Source organism: Phasianus colchicus, chromosome 11 (genome assembly GCF_987193195.1).
Source record: "Phasianus colchicus chromosome 11, bPhaCol1.hap1.1, whole genome shotgun sequence".
Taxonomy (NCBI): Eukaryota; Metazoa; Chordata; class Aves; order Galliformes; family Phasianidae; genus Phasianus; species Phasianus colchicus.
In genome coordinates, this window is record NC_143446.1 from 11455935 (window position 1) to 11481488 (window position 25554).

General features: G+C 41.5%; 1 protein-coding gene and 1 long non-coding RNA gene across 3 annotated transcripts in view; one reads left to right on the forward strand and one right to left on the reverse strand.

Annotated features, from left to right (window-relative positions):
* Positions 1-25554, reverse strand: part of SLC41A3 (solute carrier family 41 member 3) — a 130335-nt gene that overhangs the window by 70090 nt on the left and 34691 nt on the right. The window lies entirely within an intron of this gene.
* Positions 713-9324, forward strand: LOC149916442 (uncharacterized). The gene is made up of 3 exons (XR_016469922.1): positions 713-784; positions 3170-3309; positions 8720-9324. It is a non-coding gene; the product is annotated as an uncharacterized LOC149916442 (long non-coding RNA).

Below are 25554 nucleotides of genomic sequence, written 5' to 3' on the forward strand. Positions count from 1 at the left end.
ATATTAGGAAGAAATTCTTTACTGTGAGGGTGGTGAGACACTGGAACAGGTTGCCCAGTGAGGTTGTGAATGCCCCCTCCCTGGAAGGATTCAAGGCCAGGCTGGATGGGGCTGTGAGCAACCTGGTCTGGTGGAGGTGTCCCTGCCTATAGCAGGGGGTTGGAACTAGATGTCTTTAAGGTTCCTTCCAACCCAAACCATTCTATGATTCTATGATCGTGGACAAATGCAACCTTTCCACTTCCCAGTTTTTTGCTTTGTTCTGGTGTATAGTCCAGCATATTAGGTGCCTTTCAAAGGCTTCAAGAACTAAAAATTAGATGTTAAAAAAAAGCAAAACTAAGACGTCTTGAGAGATACATGGTATACAAATGTCCACACAAATCACGATAAAACAATTGTCAAGGAATACAAAAGCTCTTAAAATATTCAATGAAATGACCTTTTCTCTGCATTCCCCAAAACACAGCTTTACAACACATCTGTGAAGAAAGGCAACCAAACCTAAGCCCAGGCTACTCAAGAAAGCCAACATTTTCAGGAGTCTGGCAAATGCTTCCATGCTTTCTGGAACAAATCACACACAGTTTTCTATAGCACTGAATCCTGACAGTGGATCACTCAGCGTCACTCAAATCCTTTGTGACACAGAGCTTCTCTGGTACCTCAATATTCAATTCATAGAACAGGCTGTCCAGGGAAGTGGTGGAGTCAGTGTCCCTGCAGGTGTTCAGAAGCCATTGAGATGTGACAGTAAGGGATGTGGCCAGTGGGCATGGTGGGGGTGAGTTGACAGCTGGACTTGGTGATCCTCAATGTCTTTTCCAACCCCATTGATTTTGTGATTATTTTGTCATATAACTTCTCTGACACCTTTTCAGAGGTGCTACAGACCTTCTTTTCATTGCTTGCTGTTCTGAAGCAAGCAGGAAGAAAACTACCACCTCTCAGCTGAGTGTAGCTGAAATCCACCTGGCAGAAGGACATAGCCTGACACATGAAGACAAATGCTTAAAACTGACTGCTCCAGAAAGCTAGGAGTTTGTAAACAAGGTTTCTCGAGATGAATACTTCTTACAGTAAATGCGTGGGAAAAAAATGGAGAGAAAAGATCCTGAAATATTTTTAAGTTAACATCACAAATACTCCTGAAATGTCAGAAGAGTTTTTGAGGTTCCGCTGCTCGTGTGCATTGCTTCACTGGCCATCCAAAGCATTACTGGAAGCAGAGACATTGGTAGTAGGAGGAGAACCATAGCAGAGGAAAAAATACAGACCAGATGCTGATACTCAGCTGTTACAGATATCCAGCTCTTGAGGCCTGAAAGCAATTGAAATCCACACTTAAATGAACAGCACACTCTGGAGCAGGCACCATCCTCCCCTAAAGTTCTACTTGCTTTTTCCAAGTCCAGCAGATCAGCTTTATCTAGATGAAGCACAAGCCAATCTGCCATTAAATAGGTGCTGGAAAGATACCAGCTTTCTTATTCTACTGCACCTGGTAGTACTGCATACTGGTGTTCACAACTTTCCTACTGACCTTACATCCATGCTGTGAGACTCAGCTGTCCCTCAGGAATGCATTAAAGGAATTCAGTGAGTTAAGCAGATAAGTTGCTGTCAAGAACTCCCAAAAACTTCATCCATTTCTGCTACGGTGAGCACTTTATACCCAACACAACTAAAAGTTGAAGATAATACCACTGCTCCTTTTATTTCATTTATTCCCAGAAGAAATCAGATGTTCTGGCATCATCAGTGACATATCTGTTTTACCCAGCTGAGTAGGATTTAGGAAATTTAGAGGATTTCAATGTTCAGACGGCATCTGCTATTATTTTGATGACCTACTTCCTGTTACCAGGATGTAATGTGAGTCAAAACAAAGAGGAACTTGCTATGTGCCATGAATTGAGGATGTAGTTCTAGTGTTGTGTTCGCTGATTTTCATACAGATTAAGTCTTGTGGTTTATTTCTCTTTCATGCACAACTTAAAGGAAATGGGAGCTCACTTCTCCCATCCCCAAGCATTTCCACATGCACATTCAGCCACTATATGCAGGAAAAAAGGAAAAGCAAATGGGAAAATTAATTCAACCTGTCAGAGGCAAACAAACTAAATTAGCATGGACAGCCACAGAACATCTTGAATACGTAAACATTTTTCTTATGCTGGTATGCACTGCATATAACTGCTGAAGGAAGTGATCTGTCCTTGGAGAATGAAAGAGCAGAACAAGAGACAGAAGCAAAGGAAATAGCAGAAACATTGGACATTTATCTTGCATCTGTCTGCACGACCAAAAGGAGAGATTGTTAACCTACATTAGACATCAGCTGCACAGCAAGGCTGGAAGGACGCTGATTGGAAAGAACATATTCACCAGCTGAAATAAATGTTCCAGACTACAGTATTTCCCATTTACAGCAACTTGGATCAGCTGCACAGCATGGGAGAGCAGGCACAGCCTTCACTCTGCTTTGAGATGATTAAAGTAATAGAAAAGGAACTACCTTGAGGGATGGCCAATATTCTCACTGTAATACAGCCCTTAAAAGCCACATGTGTCATTCATTCATCACCAATGAGGCTTCAAAGGTCTCAAAGGCAGGGAAACTGGTTTCATTCAGGGATGTTAGGGGGGTGCAGCTATGATCACCATTTGGGGCATGCTGTAATTGAAGGGAGAAACAGGAAGGGAAAGATATGAGAGTGGAAACAGGAATTCTTCTGCACCATGTGGGAAGGTGAACTTGACAATGGCCCTGAGAGGAATTTAAAGAGTTGGATGCAGAGCCAAGAGGCCACACTGGGTGGAGTGCTAAGTATACAAACCCAACCTGTAGCTGAATGCCTTGCCTGACCTGCAGAATGCTCCTAGACCCATCTCCAGGTCTGTGCAGAAGGGCCTCCATCAACAGGTGAGCAAGGAGTGAAGCAGCGTGCTTGGCAGTGCTGGGCTGCCTGGGCAGGCACCAACCTCTGCAGCATACAGCAATTAAATGAGAGCTGCTTTCAACCAGCAGCGTGGTTACCTCAGCATACTTGGCATGAGAAGGAAATGAAGCTGAAGGCATTTGGTGGTTTTGGAGGAACATATAAAGCCTTATTTCATCAAATATCATTCTTTTTTTTTTTTCTTTTTTTCTTTTTTTCCTTTTTAGGATGTTATGACTGGAATGTACGGATTCCATGAGCTTGTTTTCTTCTCTCTGCTCTCTGTTCCCTTGGACTTTCACCCTCAGCTGCTTTTTCCATCAGAGGACTTTGCAGTACATCTTTCTTTGTGCACCCTGTTTTCTAGGTGAGTAAATGTATCCTCTACCATCCTGCTCAGCAGAGATGTATGCTGCCTCCAACACTCATAGTTAAACATATTTGAAACAATTCAACCTACTTATCTTATAAATTCATGCTGCACTCCTTGCTCAGTGCACGTACATGCTTGCAGAGATCAGCTTATCTTAGAGTCATAGAATCATTATTTTGTGAAATGCATCCTAGAGTCATAGAATCACTGAGGTTGGAAAAGACCCCAGTCATCCAGTTCAACCATCCACCACCAATATTGCCCACTGACCACATCCCTCAGTGCCACATCTACACGGTTCTTAACACCTCTGGGGACAGTGACTCCACTCCCTGTGCAGCCTTTGCCAATGCCCGACCGCTTTTTTGGAGAAGAAATTTATCCTAATCTCCTGTCTCAACTTAAGGCCGTTCCCTTTTGTCCTATTGCTGTTACCTGAGAGAAGAAGCCAACACCACCTCACCACAACCTCCTTTCAGGCAATTGGATGCGCATGAAAAAAATAAAGTTTAAGTTCAGTGAAGATAAGGCACCTGGCCAGAGCCAGAGGTTCTATCCCTTCCATTCCATTTCAGCACAGAAAGCAGAAATAAGAGGAACACTAACAAATAAACTGGACACCCTGGCTGCTTTGGTACGTGTGTTCCCTGCTCATTTGCTTTATACTGCTTTGGCTCACTACTCTGTCATGTGAGCAGTATCGAAGAAAGCCAGATCCTTTTTACTTGAAAACTGATGATGTATGTACCCGAGTGTTGATCCAACTGTCTTTATGGCCCAAGAGTAAAATATTTATCTTTTATCTCCCCTCAAGCTTCTTGATATTAATAGGATGGTCTACACAAAACCATGTCATTTATAAATGCCTTCACTCCAGCTTCCTTTTCTGAAGCTGCCATGCAGCTTGAATACAATTCCAATTCCAGGCCAAGTGTTTCCACATCCAAGCATCCCACCCTCTTCTTACATTTATACCACTTGCCCTGCTTATTCTAAGTTTCCCCTGGCTGATTTCCCAGAATATCCTTTGCCTCTGGCAAGATAATTACACAAGACTAAAATTTTGTCACCACAGACCTTAGCTACAGTATATGCTGCTGTCAATACACCTGGGGGACAGAAATGCTATTTCCTGAAGAGCCAATTCTCTTTCATATTCCAGAAATCACGTGGTTTTAAACAATTGTACCAAGTTTGGAGTTTGAGTTTGTTTGGTGGAGGTTTTTTTTTGTATGTGTCTGTGTGTTTGTTTTTTGGTTGTTCTTGCTGCTGTTTTAAACCTCGTTCAGGTTTCATTTACCACATGAATAATCTTTTAGGAGACTTGGATTTTTTCCCACTTTTCACTTTATTCAGTTCAACACCTAGCCTTCTGCTGAAGAGAAGGACAAATGGAAAATTTTACACTGGTGTCTTAAAGTATTTGATCCACTGACACTATGCTAGCAGAGAATAAGTATTACCAGCCAAAATGCCAGCTGACGACACAGCAGAGACTGAAATTTCAGGTCAATGACCTTTCATGGGTGCTAGGAAAAACTTCTTCCTAAAACCATAGGGTGGGGATGCTGACAGACAACATCTGAGAGCAAAGAATTTCAGCTCTTCTTGGAGGCAATACACTGCCATCAGCCATCACCTCTCTGCAAGCAGCTTTTGAGTCCCACTAGGATATGATCTTTTACCTATACAGTTAAGGGCAGACTCTTTTTTACTGCCTTTATTTGTTCATTTGGTGGAAAAGAAAATGAAGGGTGGTTCTCACAGCCAGCAAGAATCCAAGAGGGGTTGTTGTGTTGTGATCTTAGGAGAGGAAACCAGATGTAAGTGTAATTGCAAGGACAATAAACAAGCATGGTAAAACCTCCCTGTCCCAAGCACTTCTCTATGGGATAGTCCTATATCCCATATCCAGTGGGATTTAGGAAATCCAGTGAGTAGAGAGGCACTGGCACAGGCTGCCCAGGGAGCTCATGGAGTCACCATCTCTGGATGTGTTCAAGAACTGTGGAGATGTGGCACTGGAGGATGTGGTTCAGTGAGCAATATTGGTGGTTGGTGGACAGTTGGACTAGATGATCTTAGAGATCTTTTCCAACCTTCGAGATTCTATGACTCTATTCAGGCTCTACCTGAGTTGATACTCAGGACTATGTCTTTCAGCTGGAGTCCTCTGTTGCCAGAGGGAGCTGAGGGCCAATGTGTAACAGCAAGAGAACAAACCCACAGAGATTAACACAACAGTCCCCCATATGTAATCAGTTTAGGACCAGTATCAAAGATGGGAAACTAGAGGCCTCTACTTTGCCTTCTGCCCTTCTAAGCATGCATGACCTCAGGAATCACACTGGGTAAGGGGATCTCATGCTCCACTATGAAGTTTAGCAATAGTAATCTTGCAGGCTTCTTTAACTCAGCCTTTTATCCTGAGCATCATTCTACACTAGTATTATACCCTACCTTCAGCCTTATAAAACCTTCCCCCACCAGGCTAAAACCTGAAAGTTCACCTTCCACAGAAGACATGCTATTGGTGGAGAGCTCCTAGTTCTCACCAGAGCCAGGTCACAAACTGCTCTCTACGTCCTTCATCCCGTTATCACAGAAAACAGACCAAGTTAATTCTCTGCCACACACAGATGCACGCACTGGCATTTAAAAGGAAGCACTTCACATTAACAGCAGAGTTAATTGCAGTGGAAAAAAGTGCTTCAGTTCAGCAGAAATCCTGAATTTTGAAAAAGCAAAGAGGAACTTATTATCCAACCAAAAGATTAAACAAAGAGCAGTGATTGCCACACTGCTCAGCAGCTGATCAAACATGATTGAACTCTGTCCAGGAGGATATTGATTATAACCACTTGCTATTCACTTTGATGAGATTAAAGAGGTTGAATTCTCAATTGCACCAAAATTGTCCTTGTGTCACAGAACTGGGCTGCACACATCCTGAGCCAGTGGTTCTTTTTGCCCCCCAAATTAGCTCTTCTCACGTAGCTCATGGCTGAATCTCCACTGCAAAGCTTTAACAAGAGTTGAATGAAAAAGGCAGTTCTTCAAATACACATTCAGGAAAATGTTAAGAAACAAATATAATATCCAGTAAGTCAGAAGCATGAGTTTTGTGGCATGTCAGAACAGCACATTATATTTGGAACTTGGGAAGGGAAAATCTAAAGCAATTCCATCAGTTGGTAGAATCCCAAGGAACGGTTTTGTGCTCATACCTAAATCCAGAACAGCAAATTAGAGAGTCCAGAGAGGGAAAAAAATCAAGTCAAAACAGCTCTCACACAAAACCCAACAACCCTTATTCCTGTTTTACTCATCCGCATGAGCAAAAGAGCTGAGGAGAGTATTTCAACAATCTGTGTAATTTTATCTTTCCTGTGTTCTTCTACTTCGGATAGTATGTGTCATCTCTGTTTGCACAACAGCCAAGTGACTGATCCTGCTTTCTCTGCCAGCCCTACAGATCATAAATCAGGCAGTGCAGTTCATAAATCACGTGCCACTGAACCAAACTGAAACACCCAGGCAGACGGCACTCAGTAGGAGCTGAAGGACTTCAATGGGGCTGAGGCACGATGTGCAGGAATAGGTGCAGGTTTCTGCAGCAGCATCCCCTGGTAGGGTTTCTGCAAACACTGGCTGAGCCCCAGCCCACTCCTTTTGGACCATTTCAAGCCCACATGTATTCTCATGCCATATATATCAGCAGTAAAAATGACTTTTCTACAGTATCCCTGTAATCTACTTTGTAAGCACTCTGAGTGAGGGAAAATGTTCAGATTCCTGTAGAATATTCAGTGATCTGTAACTAACAGCTTCATGTTTTCAGTGACATTAAGGCCTCTTTCAATTCTCTTCCAAGCCCATATTAATGTGAAGGCAACTAGTTAGCAGGCAGCCTGGTTCTACTCAGCAAAGCACTACAGAAACCTTCTCCCAAAGCTGTAATGCAGCCCTCAGTGTACCACTGCTGCTCCTAACATCCAGCCCATAGGGCTGCTCATGAGCACTCCTCAATCCAGGCGAAAATGAGCCAAATCAACCTAAGCAACAGATCTTTAGAACCCCCTCCCTTTCCATCTGCCATTTTTGCAATGCACTTGGGAGCACCTGCACAGACGTGCCTCAGCTGAGAGGAACCATGCAATGTGCAGCCACAAAACCCAGAAACTGGGCTATCAGAAATGGGACCCAGCTCGCACCCCTTGTCCCAGCGCTTTGCAGCAATACATCTCTGGATGTGGGTGGGGTGGGGAACATGCTTTGGGGAAGAGCAAGCTTAGAGTGACTCAGTGTTGTTTTTGGCTCTCTGTTTTCAGAGACAGGGGGAGGAGAAGCTTAAAAACATCCCCAGTGAGCTGAGAAAATTTTCATCGTAGGTCTTTCTCAGAGTTTGACCTCTATTGTCCTGCTTAGCGCTGAAATACATGGAAGAAGGTCTTGTAGACAAGGTCATAGACTATGCTGGGTAGTAGGAGAATGATAAAAAGCTGGAGACATGGGCACAAAGCCGTGTGGAACGATGGGCTTCACCAATGGGCTGCACCATTCCCATCTATGTTCAGTGCTATTCATGTACACGTCCCCTTTTAACCATGTACCCATACAATGATCTCAAGAGAGTCATGCAATTACTGTGACATATCATTGCAGTAACTACCACCAGCACAGCTCCTTTGCCTCCTTCAGATCCTGACACAAGCTACACACTGAGATTGTGCAGTAAGGGAAGATGTGAGTCCCAAGCTGTGCTCAGATGTGCATGCTCTCACCATGCTACCAGGAACAGAGCCCATGTGCCCCAAACCTTCTAATGCCCTGCTCTTAGCATCAGGAAGAAAGCTTAAAACTACACACTATAAAGTAGAACATGCCAAATTTCCAGCTGGTCGACCCCCGCTGAAACCTGGGGAGTTAAGCAATAGCACGCCAGGCCCAAAACTGAATATAAATGATATTTCTGTAAATAAAGGCATAATTTTGTTCCCGGTAATCTTTAGTATTAGCAGTGAGTCAGAAAATTATATTTACTTGTGATTCCTTCCAGCCCTTTCCTTCCCCCCTCAAGCTCAGAAGAGTTTGGATCCATGGGCTTGGTTCAGTTCTGCATTCAGATTAGGAAAGTGCTAATGTTATCTCAAAGGCTGCCAACAGAGGTAATGCTGAACTGCATACATGGTCTCCAGAAGGTTAATCTCCAGTGGGAAGGGAATTAGGCTGAGGCAAAGGAATGAGTCTACTAGGAAAAGAAGTTCTGCTTCAGCTGTCATCCAGGGTTATATATATGAGCATGCTTGCGGTTAATCAGTATTTTATTTTGGGTTTGAAATGTTTGGGCCTTTGCAGATTTTATTTATTGATTGCTTTTTAAGGTTTATTATTTCTTTCAAAGGCTGAATCAAGCTCCCCTGTGCCCACATCTGTCAGCCACACACAGGGGACTCATTTGGAGCTACGATGGTTTCCATTAGTGGCAATGCAGACCTCCCCTCTGCTGAGACAGCTTCACAACACAGAGCTGGTTGCCTTGGGATGCACAGGCATGGTGTGCTTCATCAAAGACATTTCAGAACCTACATTCAGGTAGGACTGAAGCCTGAAGGGCAGATGTGACACATGGAAGGTGAAGCAGGCGTTCCCTGATGTTTTTGGTGAGTTAGCCCAGGCACTACAAGACCTGATGTCCAGCCCAGAGTCCAGCTCTGAGCCCATGATCCGCTTCAACTTTGGTGGGAATTTTACAAGACGGAAGAAACAGGTTTTTTTTCCTTCCCTGAACCCCAGCGTGTTGGATACGGCGATCTGCAGACATCTGTGACAAGCTGCTGAACAATTACACAAGATCTGGGCTTTCCCCACCTTACATATAGAGACAACATCGATACCACATGAAGCCACTGAACCGAGGTCATTCATTTCCCAACAGCAAATTGAACTCAGCTGAGGATGATCATCTTGTGGATTCAGAATAAATAAAAAGCAGAGTGGGAGTAAAGCAGAGCCTACAGGTTACAGTTTCTAAAGCACAGTTAAGACCCTTCTAATTCCACAAATCATCTCAAAATACCACTTCTCTATTTTCTTATCTCCCTATGAGCAGTATCAGGTACCATCATATTTTTTATACATTTTATTTTTTATTATACATTATATTTTAATACATTTTATGTATATAATAAAACAACAAAAAAAGCCAGACCAACTGTTTTCTAGGTACCAGATGCCAATATATCTGGATAATCCCCACAAAATAAAGGATAGAGAGAAGAATGGATTGGAAGAACTTGCTTCATGGAACAGATCAGTGTGGGCAGCAGCAGTAGAAGATGGTTGTTAATGGAAGGGAGTGGAAAAATGGGTGTAAACTCCACCTGTGACCCACATTCCACTCAGGTGCAAGGTTTGCTTCAAAGTAATGCATAACACAGAATGAAACATGCAGTGCATACAGTTATTTTGGATAGGTACCATATGACCAGTTGCCTCCACTATGGTGTAAACACTTCTGGATGTACATAAAATACAGCTTTTTTTCTCTTTGCCTTGTTTTTCTGAATTTTTATTATCTGATTGTTAGTAAAAAGAACACTAAGTAGTAGCAACTGTACAGTGCTTTCCCACAACAGTACTCTGAAAATGACACACTTGTAAACAGCTCCATCAAGTAGGGAACAATAATGCAATCTGGCAGAAGGAGCCACAGAAGCCAAGTTACACAGAGAAATTATTGTTAAAATTACATTAATCAAAACCAGTTAGGAAAAGATGAGAGGAAGACTCTGGCAGAACATGTCTGGGATGTTACCAATTAAACTTGTTGTTCTTCCTAAAAGGCAATAGCATTCTTTTTAATTAGCCTCTGTCATTTTAATTCGAACAATAACCCACGGCATGATTACTATTTGAGCTACTTGAAAACTGAAAGCCTGCACCCCATTTCTTTTAAAGATTACTCAGTGAACAACTGGCGTGGGTGGATAGAGACAAATGAACAATTTACCTGGCCACTTCTAAAGCTGAGCTATAGCACAAGATCTATTCCTTTAAAAACAACAACAAAGCACGACACAAAATTCACATATTGAATAGTCATCCCAGGGATAGACTAAAGCTGAAGCTGTCTATAGCATAAATCTAGCTAGGAGTCAAAAATAAGCAGAAAGATGTTTCTTCCCACGTTCATGTTTTTTTGTGAAGCAAGACATTGGCAGAGAGCTCTGCACAAAGTGTGGCATTACAGGGGCTCACACTGGGAAGGTGCACACAGTCACAGCTCCTATTCCTGGTGATGCCATTGGCACTGAAGAAGTTAATGCCTGCAGGCTGCAATGCTAATCCTTTGGCATTACTACACTTTGCAACAGGAACACTTGGCTGAAATGAGATTAAACATCTTAATGGTGTTAATGAAAATCTGACCTATAAAAACTGCTTAAGAACAGAAACACTGCATTTTTCAAGTTCTCTGGGCTGAAACACTCAGATTCTCCCCTTTGCTTTAGCAATGCAGGTTCCAAATGGGAAGTACATGACTTCAGATCTTTCAAAAAACCTGTGATTCTAACAGAGAAGGTTCATAAAGTTACACATTGTCTCACTCAGCGTCTACCAGATTCCCATCTCATCACTCTTTTCCCTCATCCATCAAGGAGGTATCACTCTGTTCATACTCTCTGTGGTGTGAGCAATGAAAGAGAACTGGGAAAGACAACAGTTTGATAAGAGTTGCACTATAATCATGTGAAATCCCCATTCATATCTGCTCAGACCTGCTCTAGAAACACACTAAAACAATTATATATTAAGTTTGTGAAATATGCCTGTTCTTGTTGATAATTCCTTATATACCCTCACTCTGGCCTACATTCTATGCCAAGATATCTTAGCAGGGAAAAAAAAAATCCTGCAGTGTTTTTGAATTTCTTCTTTACTACGGAAATAAGTCATTTCTAAAAAGCTCCCCAGCCTTTTCAGTTCTTTTCCTGTTCTTTTTCTTAGAAAATGTGGTTCTCTTAAATCCATGAAAAGCAGCTGCACAATGCAAACCTTCATGGTGGCAGCTTTCTGCCCAAATAAATGAATTAGCCCCTTCCCACCTGGCCACTCTTAATTCCCTTCTGCTGTTACAGAACGGCAAGACACAAAACAAGAACACGAGTAAGGAAGCAGAGACCACTTTTTCCTGGACAAAATACATCCCCTCCCTCCTACTGGGAAGATGCCTCCTCCCTGCACTCCCACCACAATGTACAAGATAGAAGTAAACAAGCACTGTGAAGTATAATGAAGCACATCAGAGGATTGAGAGAAGGATTTAACAGTTCTACAGATGATCAGAAAACATCCGCAGTGACACTAAGCAGGATATGAGAGAATTCAGGCTCCAGGATGAAAGCCAAACGTTAACCACCAGGAATTCAGAAGGAAATTTCTCTAGGTAACAACACTATGTAATTGTTTAATAGGATTTAGCATCTTGCTCTGAAGCATCTGGTAAAGTTTAGCGCTGGATGGAGTACCTGGCTGACCAACTTGTTTTATAAGGGTGGGAATATTACTCTTTTGCCCTACAAAGTAGCAGCAAGTTACAAAGAGCTCAGCCTACACCAACCACACTTTACAGTGCTGCATATTCTAATGGCGTGCTGTTTCCATTACACTTCAATAGGTATTTTAAAAGTGTCCCAGCTCTTCTGCAGAATACAGTTTTAAAATAACCCAGCACAAGATCTGTGGTATGCTGGCAAGCACTATGTGTTGGCAGCCAGTCCAAGGCCAGGGCTGGCAAAAATAGGGCACCTGTTGTCAGTGTTCTACCAAACATGATCCCTTTTAATATCAGGAATGTTTGGAGTGGTTTCATAAAACATCAAATTAGCATCCCAGACCACCAGCAACTCAATTCAATTCTCAAAGTTTCACCAATTGGCTAACTTTCAGCAGACATGAGAAATCTAGATAGTCTTGATAGGCACTCTTGTTTCACCTGTAATTTGAAATATTTACTTACAAAAAAAGGTATGTGCCAAAAAGAGTATTTGACACACAATGCAAACAGGTATTTCTAGTGAAAGCCCCAGTGAATGAAAGGTAATCACTAGAAATATATGCTGAAGAAGTTCAGAAGAACACTAAAAAAAGCCACGTCAGAGATTGAAGTCACAGCCCCAAAGCTCCTGTCACTAATCTGGGCACTCATGAGCAAACAACAGGAGTGGAATAGCCAGAATTCCATCAGCTAGCATTGCCCTTTTGTGCTCTCCTAGAGTGTTGGCTTTTTTTTTGGAAAGAAGCACTGTGTCTGTCTGTACGAGTCAGCATGATGGTAGCTCAACAGCAATTTCCAGGTAAAGCCGAAGAAAATGTGAGATGCTCTGGAGAACAGGCGCACTTGGCAGAACCAGTTTGCATCATCTACTGAAGCAAGAGGGCATTTAAAGAAACAGCCAGAGCAGGAATACCCTGGGTACCACACTTTCCATTCCAACGATTGCCACAGGCAGCAGTTTGCTATTTATGGAGATATGTAGGGATGCCCCCTGATGCCAGCATCCAGAAATCTTGCCTCTTCCTGTATGCATATTGCTACAAATCCACCTAAGGCACTGCTTCTAGAAAGATCCTAGAAGAACAAAACAGCTGTGATTCAACAAAACACATCACCATTGATGTCTCTGCTCTGCCAGTTAGGTACACTGCCCAAGATTGCCAACAATTCTTTCTAGCATTAGTTAGGCTATGAGTTTTCTCCATAGAACTCTGGTTCCTACAGGAGCTCACTCCAAGGCTCAGCTCAGACTGAAGAAGCACCGAGGTACTCTTGAAAATTAAACTCATTATATAAGGAATCTCTCTCATAATGCAAGCAGGGTTGGGTTTTTTATTGTTTTTTTTGTTGTTGTTGTTGTTGTTGTTGTTTGAGAATCCATAGAAAAAGGAACAGCAGAAAGGATGATCACATTACATGGTAGAATCAGCTCTGATCCCTCCATGCTCTGGACGTGGCTGGTAACATCTAAAGCCATCAGCCTGAGCTGGAACCCAGTCATGACTTCACTCATCTCCACGTTTGTGTTGGCACAGTCAAAGCTAAAATCAGCGCTTTGGAAAGTGCTCAAGAGGAAACACTGTGCAGGAGGGTAAGGCACATCCGTAACAACAACAGAAACAGACAGGCATCCAGCACAAAATGAAAACAAAAGGAAATTACTTTCTCATGCTTTTCTTTTTTCTCCTTTGTAGTTATTATTTTAGTAGCACCTTAGCTCTGGCACAGATTAAGGTCTCGTTTTGTTTAGCATAGTAGAGACGTGTAGGGTAAAAATCCAGGCTATAGCATCAAATTAAATAGAGTTTTGTTACTCACATAACAGGATTTCTCCCAGAGCAAGAGGCCATCCCTGCCCATTTTTTAATCTAAGCAAGCAAGTCCAGTAAAAGGCAGAACAGAAGAAGCAGCAGTAGGGGATGAAGTTCAAAAGTCATGGAGAGGCAGAACTCCAAGTATTGCTTCATGTGTTACAGTCAAATCTTTCCCTTCTTAAGCTAGTACTTTATTTCCAAGAAAAATGGCAGAAACAATGTTATCAATCCAAGAATAAAATTACTACTACAAATTAAAAATACAACCCATCTAAGATGGTGACAGTAGTACTGAAGGATGGAGGACATCAGCACTTCAGCAACTTGCCAGCTCCCTAGATGAAACCCGAGGTCCAAGCAATTCTGGGAGCAGCTACCAGAAAAACTTACAGTCTTCCAGCTCTGCCCTTGGAAACTTGCCTGTAAGGGCCAGATCAACCTCTACCAAGCTGCAGGAATTAGTATTTGACAATGATGGTGAGCAGCCTCCAGTATTACAGTGCTGTCTCATCACAAATGCAACAGTTTCCTATAAAGTAAACCAGACCATTTCACCTGCATGCTTCTATTCATCTTGCAAGCACAGATACTGGCTGCACCATACAGTTTTGAGACAGCAAAGTGCACTCCATTATACACTGGTAAGAAGAAAATCTGAACACTGCACAAATTCGAAAAGTAGAGGTCCATCAAGCACATGTACAGTCTCAGCTACTGGTGCTAAAACATACATGACAACAGTAATCAAATTGACATATACAACAAATGTAAATCAATTAGAAATCAACTACTCCTGGTTTTTCTTTTTCTAGTTTGGCTTTAACTAGGTTCACTGTCATTTGTCTGTGAGGCATTTGTTTTGTTGGAAGCTTCCACTGATTTATAATAAATATGCTTTCACCATTTCCATGCCCAGTCAGCAGCAGCTCTGCATGAAAAACTCACTGATTAAACACCGCCCATAGCCTGAGCTATGTACTGCGCCTCCTGTCTTCTCTTCCAGATGATGGGACCTTTTTTGACTTGAATGGCTGAGACAGAGTAACAACTGCCCCACCAGAACCAAGTCTATTCCAGGGCAAATGCAGTCAGAGCTTGTTACCAGTCCTGCAAGTTATGTAAATACCCAAAGTAAATAATAGGTCTGCAGCAAACAGACAAGCAATGTCTCTGTCCTCTGACACCGCAGATGAAGCCCAAGCACAACTGAAGCAATACAAGAGTGACATAAAGTGATGACTAAGATGAAATGAACACAAACTACATGTGTCCTGATACCCTCAAGTCAATGTAGAATGGGCTCAATTCCAGCATATTCCTGAGTACAGCACTAGCTATCTACATCTCTATTAGTATCTGTAGTGGGCACCCTCATTGCAGCCACCTGCCCCTAGAAGACTATGGCAGGATTCTCCAACCCATAGTGCTGCACAGACAAAAAGAGTTATATGCCAATATCAGGGACAAATGCTCAGGCAAGAGTAATTCAGACTTTCAGCCCCAGGTCCCTCCATTCAGACTTCCCAGACTGCTTGGGAAGATGCAAAGCCCTGCATATATATCTCATTTTTCTAACTTTCCTTACAGCTGTTCTTCCAACAGAGCCAACTGTAGTGCTTGCCTTCTAGAAAAAAACATCATAGGAAAGTAAATAGATTACAATAAGGACTCGGCTGAGGATAAACCCTTGAGCTTATCAAATAACTGTGGAATTTATGTGTAAAAAGGTTGGGGACACTTTTCTTTCACCGCTTTTATGCCAACTCAAGATCAAATTCTTGGGGTCCAGGTTTCTCCAATTTCTCTGGATTCAATACAAATCTGATGAGATGCACAGTTGATTTATCCTGAAGTGAATCCTGTTCTGGGTTGCATTTCTTTCTTGTAGTGTTCTTAAGCGTTTCCAGTAAAGCATATGCTCCATTTCATAGGAACAGTTACAGCATGATAGTAACATTTATGTAACAGCAAATGAAAATTCTGAAGATGGCCTCTGGGATGCTAAGATACACTCTACAGAAAGTTGTTTGCTAAAAGGCTCACTCAGCAAATCTTTGTTGCCCGTAAACTAGAAAGTACATGGTGAAAGTAGCAAGAGTACTAATGATGGTCCATGACACTTATCTTCATCTTCTGGCAATCTTCACATAGGCCTGGAGTGCAGAAAACTTCTAGAAACACTGCCACCCACTTGGTTTCAAATAAAAAATTTTACATAAAGTCTTTTTTCCACTACCTTTGTTTCCCTTCCCCTCACACTTCTGCTGCCATGTTTCCCACACAGTGCAGACCCAGATGAGCAGACCCCACTCCTAACCACCTCCTTCAGTCAAACCTATTGCCTCATGCTACCAAAGCTGACCACACTGTCATTTGCTTTGGCATTTGGATCCCAGTCCAACTTCAGAATATCCAAGTCTTCCTTCCTACATATACACCGCTGCATCTTAATGTCATTTCTCTTCTACAATTTTGGAAGTTCAGTCTTGCCCTTTGTCCATCATGAAGAAGTGCTAGCTAGATCAGCTCAACTATTTAAGCTCCTTTCCTCCATCAGCCACATCTGTTACACTTCTGTTGGATTAATGCCATTTTTTCAATCGACTCTGCCTGCATCTCCTCCTCTCCCCCTTGGCTGAATGCTTTCATTAGCATCTCAGCCTCCAGTCCAAGTTTCAAGTCTTCAACTCTGCCCTCCAATTTTTGTCTCCCTTTCATCTCTAAGTTTATGGTGTATAGAAAAAGGAAATGGTTTACAATATGCATACAGGATGTGCAATGTTTCCTTCCTCTGAGTGAAGTTCTCTGGTATTCTTATATTGTAAGCTCTTTAGGAAAAGAGGCAGATACCTCTGCATTTGCTGTGGTCAGTAACAGCTCATTTTCATCATCTTCTTTGACTGACAAAGTAGTGCATCAACATTATTATCCCTTCCATGAAAAGGATATGTCACCAGGGTAATCTCTCTAAAATCCTAGATTTACTTTTGCAGAGCCCAATCTCTTTTTGCTGAGTACCTTGAATAAGGAATTCAAGGACACTCGATACATCTCACAAGAAGTATCATGGCTGTTGGTTTTTTTTGCTTATTTTTTTAAATCCCACACTGGTTTTACACTTAATCATGCATACCTATGTTAGTGATATTTAATTTGCTAGTATAAACAGCAGTAAAGAATATTAGAAGTATAAGGTCCAACTTTCTTCTCACACAGGGGACTGTTCTTTAGCAATAAGAACCACGAACAGAAGAGTCTCCTGCAATCATACCATCAACTCATTCAGTTTTACTTTTTTAGATAGGTCACACCTACCCAGAGTGCTGACCAAACTGAGGAATTGTTTGGAGAGTGCGAGGTGACCAGCAGCATGCTAGGAACAATCCCAATAATACCAGGGTACAGGTGATTGAGCTTCCATCTCTGAGAACATTTCTAAGATGCTTTAGCATAGGTGTAGGCTTAAAGACTTAAAGGATTTTTCTCCTGCTACCTTGAGTAAGTACAGTACTCATGCAAAATAACAGAGATAATACACATTCTGGACTGACAGCTTGGCACTGCTCTTATGAATGTGCATGCATGTATAATAAAACCTACATAGAGGACATTATAAATTCTGTACCTTACAAAGTGTGCGCTTGCAGCCTGGAAGGCCAACAGTATCTTGGGCTGCATCAGAAGAGAGATGGTCAGCAGGAAGAGAGAGGGAATTGCCCCTCTTTCTCCCTTGTGAGGCCCCTTCTGCAGTAATGCATCCAGGCCTGGGACCCCCAACACAGGAAAGATGTGGAGATTTTGGAGAGGGTCCAGAGAAGGGCCATGAAGATGATCAGAGGTCTGGAGCACCTCTCAAATGAAGACAGGCTGAGGGAGCTGGGCTTGTTCAGCCTGGAGAAGAAAAGGCTGAGGGGAGACCTCATTATGGCCTTACAATATTTAAAGGGAGATTATAAACAGGAGGGAAATCAACTTTTTATGTGGGTAGATAGTGACAGGAAAAAGGGTAATGATTTTGAACTAAAGGAGGGAAGATTTAGGTTAGTGTCAGAGGGAAATTTTTCACTGAGAAGATGGAGAGGTGATGGAATGGATTGCCCAGAGAGGCTGTGGATGTCCTGTCCCTCGAGCTGTTCAAGGCCAGGTTGGATGGGGCCCTAGGCAGCCTGATCTTGTGACTGACTGAGTGGTTGGCAACCCTTCCTGCAGCAGTGGGGTTGGAACCTGATGATCCTTGAGGTCCCTTCCAACCCAAGCCATTCTATGATTCTAAAATCACATTAAGAACTGCAGACTCATTCACTGCATTTGATAAGTTTTCAGATAAGTCCTGCACTTGGGATGACAACAGTCCTAAAGAAGAGAACTAAAAGCTGTACATGTCTGGGAATATTAAAGCTATTATACATTCAAAATCATACGCTGCCCAGTGATGTGTTAATCCATGGTCTATAATAAGGCAGATACTGACAGTTCAGGAAAGGCTTTAACAGCTTGCATGGGACTCAGCTGATTGGAATACGCTGATGCTGGAGCCAGCTTTTTGTAGTTCTGCACTAAAGATAATATCTACACAGATACAGAGTGTGTAGAGAGTCTTGGAATGCCTCACCTGCTACACCAGGCAGGCGGTGGCTGAACACACATACGGTATACTTTTAAAATACTCACAAACGATGCATTTATGATTTAGGACAGGACTCCAGCAAACCTTTGCACTTAACTTATTCCCCTCACCATCATCCCTGAACCATTAATACCGACAGGGAGATACCAAAGGACAAAAGTACACAGTTTGCCTTCAGTCAGGCTGGTGCAAATCTGGAGCAACTCAGCTGAGGCCAGCGTAACTGACATCAGAATTTGGCCCAGACTCAACAAACGGAGCCAAATTATCACACTTTCCCTACATGCCTGCATATTAAAAAAGCATGTTTTTGGTTTTGTTGTTTTGATGGTTTTTAATTCACGTTTCAGCCAGTCTAAAAGTACATTCTGTAATTGTGACAAAAATGCCAACTGACGTAAAGAAGCTCCACAGATTTAATAATATTTTGCTTGGAAAGGGGTGCAGAAACACATGCATTTTCAGTGTGCTTTGACTCTGAGCTGTAGGAAACACCTTTCTGAGAAAGAAGGGAACTTTTCTCCTGCATAGAAAGCTTCCAGAAGATCTCAGCAATGAAAACTACTTTTTTAAACTTGGACATATCCATTAATGCCCAGATGAAGACAATTAAACCAAGATGGACAAATGGAAAGCACACAAAAAAAGACGTGAAGATTTTGGGGACATTATATATGTGAAGTTATATGTTATATATTATAAAAGAAGTGAAAACTTCTTTTTCTGCCATTTTTTTCAATTGCTATCCAATAAATACTTTGCTATGTCCAGCCTCTTGATTGTGAAAGCTCTGGCTGAAATGAAGTTATCTTTCTGCCTCTTTGATCTTCTTTCAAGAGCAAAATTGAAGAACTTGCCAAATTCTGTCCCTACATGCACTCTGCTAATCAGAGTGTCTATTAATGAATGTGTGCTATAACAAACCTGGGCACAGCTCTGGATCCACATGAAGAAAGAGGAAGGAGCTGCACTCACACAGCTATGGGCGTACTGAATGGAGTCCAAAACACAGCTGTGGAAAGGGAAGGATGGTAATCCCCATAAAATAGCACTGCCCACCGTGGTACAGCATCACACTCAGATTTTGACTGTACTTTCAAGTGCCGCAACAGATCTATAACAGACAGACATTCTGGACTCATACAGTAACAAGAATCAGAATCCAGCTCTCAGAGCCAGCACACAATTCCTCAGCAGCAACAGCATCATGCATCATTCCATTTTCCTCTCCAAGAACCAGAGGTCATCTATTTCATTTTCTCACGTGGCACAGCAAGTTCTGCAGAGGGTGACTGGGTTCTACAGGAATGTCAGCTGAGGAAGCATTCTGGGAAACGCTCATAAGAACCATATTTAAAGCCAGTCTCTCTCTCCTACTTTATTCCTTTCATTTTTCCTCAAGGTTTCAATCTCCTTAAGTGTATGGGATCTCCTCTCCAGAAAACTATCATCTCCCCTCTACGCCTCTGTTCCTGCAGAAGGCATGAACTGCTCCTCTCCTCCTCTTCACCTTCTTCCATCCATTTCAAGAGCTGTGGCTGCAACATCAGCACTATCAGCTTCTACATTCACGTTAAGGCTGCTCCTCACTGCCAGATGTTGCCAAAGTGGCTGTGGAATTAATGAAGTCTGGGCGTAATAAAGCCTATTTACACTGTCTCATTTAGCACAGCTCATGTTTTTGGGAATTTATTAGGCACTTAACTGCATGGAAGAGGAAAATATTTGTTGTACTTTCAATGGCTCTGTATGGCTCTCTGACTCAGCGGCCTCTGAAAGCACACAAATATTTTTCAATAAACAAAGAACTGGTTTCAAACTATTGCCCATTGAAAGCGAGAGGCTGAACACAGATTCCATTTTTTTCAAGAACTAGAAAGCGTTCAACTTTTTTTTTCTTTTTTTTTTTTTTCTGTGATGTGACAAAAGTCTTCAATTTCAATATGTACAGAGGGCAATGACTCCTCTTCTTCAGTCTTCAAGGAGCAGTGATTCAACTAGATTGTTAGCAGCCAGCCTAATGCTATGAGCTCAGAAGTACAACAGCACACAGTCATCATTTTGCTATCACATCCGTTTCAGAGAGGACTGAACCAGAGATTTCTTGCATATCAGCATCTTCCAACCTGAATGCAGGTGTAGATTTATTGCCACGCAATTATTCTTTGTAGGTCATACTTAAACAAACATGCTAGCACATGAACAGGACCCAGTGAGCTCTCAGGAGCATGGAACAAGTGGATATCATAAAACCAGGCAGGAGCAGAACTGAGTCATTGTGCCACAAAATTCAGTGAAGTCAAAGCAATCAAGAGCAACCTCTCTCACAGTGATTAAAGCACCTCATTTCTTTAGTAATGACCAGAGAAGTTTACTCATCAATTGCTATCACATTCAGATTTCAAGCTGATCAAAAGCTTTTTAGCTCTTTGTCAGCTGGACTAATTTCTATTTTATAAATAACTTCCTAGTTGTCCTTGCTTTGTAAGTTGTTCACATTTCCTTCTAACTACAGAACAGCCACACCACAAGCCAACAATGTCAAACCTACTTACAGGCTGGCATGCAGAACTGCATGAAGAATGCTCCAAAAGTAATGCCTCACAGCTTATTGTGCTGCTCCATGATGTCAGAGGTGGATGGTGGTGGTATGGCAGCAGAGGCTGAAACCCGCCAACATTCCACTACATTTTGTTGCAACGAGACAGATGGCATCAGAGGGGCAGTCCAACCAAGTGATAACTGACATGGAAGTGCAGATGAAGCAAAAGGGTGGAAATGAATTTCTCCATGCAGAAAAAATGGCACCTACTGACATTCATTGACACTTGATGCACATTTATGGAGACCAAACAGTGGGTGTGAGCACAGTGAGGCAGTGGGTGGTATGTTTCAGCAGTGATGACAGTGACAGTGGTCACCTCCACTGGTGCAGATTGTCACAAACGTGTCATGCAGGCTCTTGTTCATCGCTGGTGAAAAAGCATAGGTAATGGCACTGACTGTACTGAAAAATAGTGTTTTGGAGCTGGGAATTTTGTTCAGTCAAATAGTGTTACTGTGCTTTTTGTATCTGTTGGAGTAATAATGGAAATAAATAGGATGCATTACTTTCAGAGCAACCTACATCAATGTTTTCTCAACAGATAAACAAAACTCTTGGATTAGAACTGGTATACACAGGTATTCATGTTGAGATGTACCTTCTCCTACAGCTCCTGCATTCTTTATATGTATCCCTCTCAGTATGCCTTTCATTTAGTACCACTGAAAAAACACAGGTCTGACTCAAAGTCAGACTCCATTGACATATTTAGTAGAATGACTCAGACCTCAAAGTGGGGGTCTGTTTAGCAACCATTTACTTATTTTGGGAAGTATTTCAATAAGAATCACATGTTGATATGCAGAGTAAAAAGTCAGAAGAATTAATAGTCTTAATAAAATGGACAGTCTGAATTTCCAGGAGATCACAATATTAAGAGATCACAGTATGATACACAGAACTCTGGAAAATGGATACACTAGAAAATGACTTGACCTCAGGCAGAGATAGGAAAATTTATTTAAAAAGGAAAAATCCCTCAGAATACCCTTACTTTCAATAGCTACAGTCACACAATACTGCTCTCTAACCAGTATTTATTTTATTATGGCTTACACAATATTTAGCAAGCCATATATAAACACAGGCACTGGTGTCTGTTGGACCGACTCCGATTTCTCCTAGGAATGGATTTCTATATTTGTGTGCTCTTAATACCACGTGGCATCTGTCCAAACTGGAAACTGGGAAGGGTGTGCACATTTTGGCATCCCTAAGAATGGTGAAAAATCTTTAACATATATGTTAAAAGTTTCCTTCCTAAACTATTTAAAACACTTGGTTCCATATGTATTTTGTCTGGTTTGTTTTGGTTGCATTTCTAATAAAATAGTTCTAATATCTCATTACAACCTTGTTTATCCCATAATTAAGGCAAGCTGCCTCTTTTTCTATTCCCGACTGTCTCCAATGAGAAACAGGGTCTCTGAATCAACTTGTGTGAAAGAGTTGCTCACTGTGAGTGACAAAGAAAATTCAACACAGACGAAGCTTCTGGATCCAGAGGAAAAAAAAAAATCTTCTTTTCAAAATTATTATTATTTTTTAATAGAAGAATTTTTCCTCCCCTCCACTGGAAAATTTCAAAACTTATTGCAGCAATATCATAACTGGGATTGGAGAGAGATCCTATTTCTCTGGAAATACTTTTCTCAGGGGAGAGAATGTTTAGAATCAAATCAGAAATTATATTTAGAATGAAAACAAAGAAATTTTACAGACAACTTCCAACTCACTTCCATTTAAAACAGAAAAGGCAACTTCCCTTTGTATAGCAGTATTTTCTATTTTAAATACTGCTTAAGAAAACAAAATTAGCTTCCCACTAAGCGACACAGATTCAACATTTTCAATACAGAAAACACAATAAATCTGCTCTGTCTGATGAGGGATACAGTTGTCCCTGCTCAGATCTTCTCTAAGCCCAGTTTCTCTGCATTGCTGCCCATTTATCAGGCCTTTACCCATTTATAGGCACCTTTACCAGGGAATGGCAGCATGATGCTGCAGGGATACACACCTCAGTACAGTAGTCTTATTTCCATCTGCTTCAAAACTACACCCATCCAAAGAGAACCGTCTGCTGTTCACACCATGTTCTCCAAGGGATGCTACTGCCAGTGATATTTAAACCTGTCCTTGGGCTGCTGTATTATTCTTAAGCCTGTCCATGAACTTTACAGTTTGTAAACAATCTAATGCATTTATTGCACAACAGTTTATCAATATGAGAGTTTTCACATCATCCTCAGCACTGTATCAGCATTAAGCACTGCACACAAGTATGACAGAAGACTGGTGTGTGAAGCTTGCTGGCAAAACCCAGTTGTTTTTGCATATTGCTTTCCGATTTTAGAGGACTGACACCATAAGGAAGATTCACTCATTTATTCTTCCTTCCTGTCCAGACACTACAACAAATTGAGATCTTTACATCATGGACTATGAATCACATAAAGCTGTGCTGCATTCTGGAAAGTCCTTGATCTCATATGGGCGCAGATGAAACATTTGAACTGTACTGTAAAATGGAAAAAATCTGCCTTTGCAGTATTGCAAATCTCATGATTTCATCTTGGAGCCTGTGATCAGTTCTCAGCCTCGTGATTACCAGAAAGTTCCAGCTTCCACTTTGAAAAGTCAGAATCCTATTTTCATAGAGAACATAATCCTATCGTACGCTCAAATCCCACGTAGTTCAAAAGCTGAGCCTCAGGATGCAACATTTAACATTTTATGGGAAAAAGACTTCTTTTTAACATACCTTAAAATTGAATTCCTTTTTTACTGTCTTCCCTCCTCTATGGAAAGTATATCTCCCCCCAGAAAACACTGATTTGAGAAAACATATTTTGAAATACTGAAAGCACTTCTGGTTTCCAAAAGCAAATTCAGATTCTTTTCTTTTTCCTCCACAGTTCTTCATTCTTCAGCGTTCTGGCAGTCACAGACAGCGATATTTAGAGACTGCCTAAAATACTTAGACATTTTAACTACTGTTCTCTACAGGAGAATGAGAGAGAGCTGTAGTGATTGTAGCAAAACTGAAAATGTAACTCGTCACAAAGATTACCATTTTGAAGGAAGCCTGAGTACGGATATCCTAGTACCAAGAAGCTGTAGCTTTTAGAAAAGAAGTTCTTCCTTTTTAAAAAGCAGTCTGCAGATTTAAAAGACAAACTGGCACATCAAGCAGCATTTCCTTCCCTTTTCTGAAGCTTCAAACTCAAATCTTCATTGTAAACTACACCTACTGTTGTCAGAATGGACTGAGTTTGGTTCGAGCACGTTTATCACTGTGCACTTTACTGACTAGGAACGGGAGGAGCAGCCTTGAATCACACAATGTCTTTGAGTTGGAAGGGATCTCAAAGATCATCTAGTTCCAACCCAATGACAAAATGCTTTGCTTCTGCTGCTTTTACAGCATGAGACGGACTTGGAAATTCTCTTTTCATTTATATCTGTGGTTTTGAAGTTCCAGCATTCTCCCACACATTCATAAAGAATAAAAAAATAATCTATTTGGAGCCACTGCATGAGATCCATCCCTCTATTTACCCTGACACCATCCTTTCTCCAAGAGTTCAGCAAGAGATCAGAGCCTCAGAGCTATCTGGTATTTCAAATTGTTACTGTTTGAAGCTTAAGTGGCAGAAAATTCATTCTTCTTTCCCTTCTAAGAAAGGACACTGACAGGATTGAAGAACTTCCATCAGCTGCTTCCAGTCTTAAATCCATCCCATAAAGTTAAGTAATTAAGATTCAGTTTAGTAAATGAAGCTGTACACAGAGATGCTAATGGTTTCTTGAAGCCTAGTAACAATGAACTCATTTTTAACTGTATTGTACTAAATTAGATGGAGAGGGAAGAACAAAAAAAGAAGAAAAAAAAAAAGAAGAAAAAAAAAAGAGTTCTGAACAGGCCCAGATAAAGCTGGAATTCCAAACCTGATGAAAATACATACACAAAGCAAATCAGATATTAGACATTGGCAACAAGTAGCTTCTAAGCTTGCTCTGTGGATGACTCAGGCAAATGTTGTACAAAACTGTCAGATTTATAGTGCACAGATCAGTTGAAAAGCTTTATGCTTATAATAATAGCCTGCATGCGTGTATGCCATGACATTCTTTCTAAAGTGCTTTTGCAAGCCTCCCCCATGCAGAGATTCTTCTTCTACCTTTAAAGCAATAAAGAGCAGACCATTAACACAGAACAGAAATTCTATGTGGCAAATTTTACAAGAAAGCAAAGAATACTCCAACCAGCTGAGAACATGGAGGTGAATGAAAATGGCTGTACACAAAGTACAGTCTGGCCAGGACTCTAGGATTACGGATAAGGAGAGATCTTCAGTCCTTTGACTCCTTATCTGCTGATCTCATCACTGCAATTCCTCCCATGATGGCCTCAAGATATTACACTAAAGAAAAAGCAATAATGAGTTCATAGCCAAAATGCATGCTTATTTCAAAACTCTTAATACTGCCTTTACATAAACAGTTCCTGTAGAGATAACTGGAAATTCCACTGTTACAACCAGGAAGGAAATGCCCTTATTGGACTCTCCAACATCACACCCAGCACCGTTTGACATCCTCACAAAGTTTTCCCCACTTTTTGCCCCAA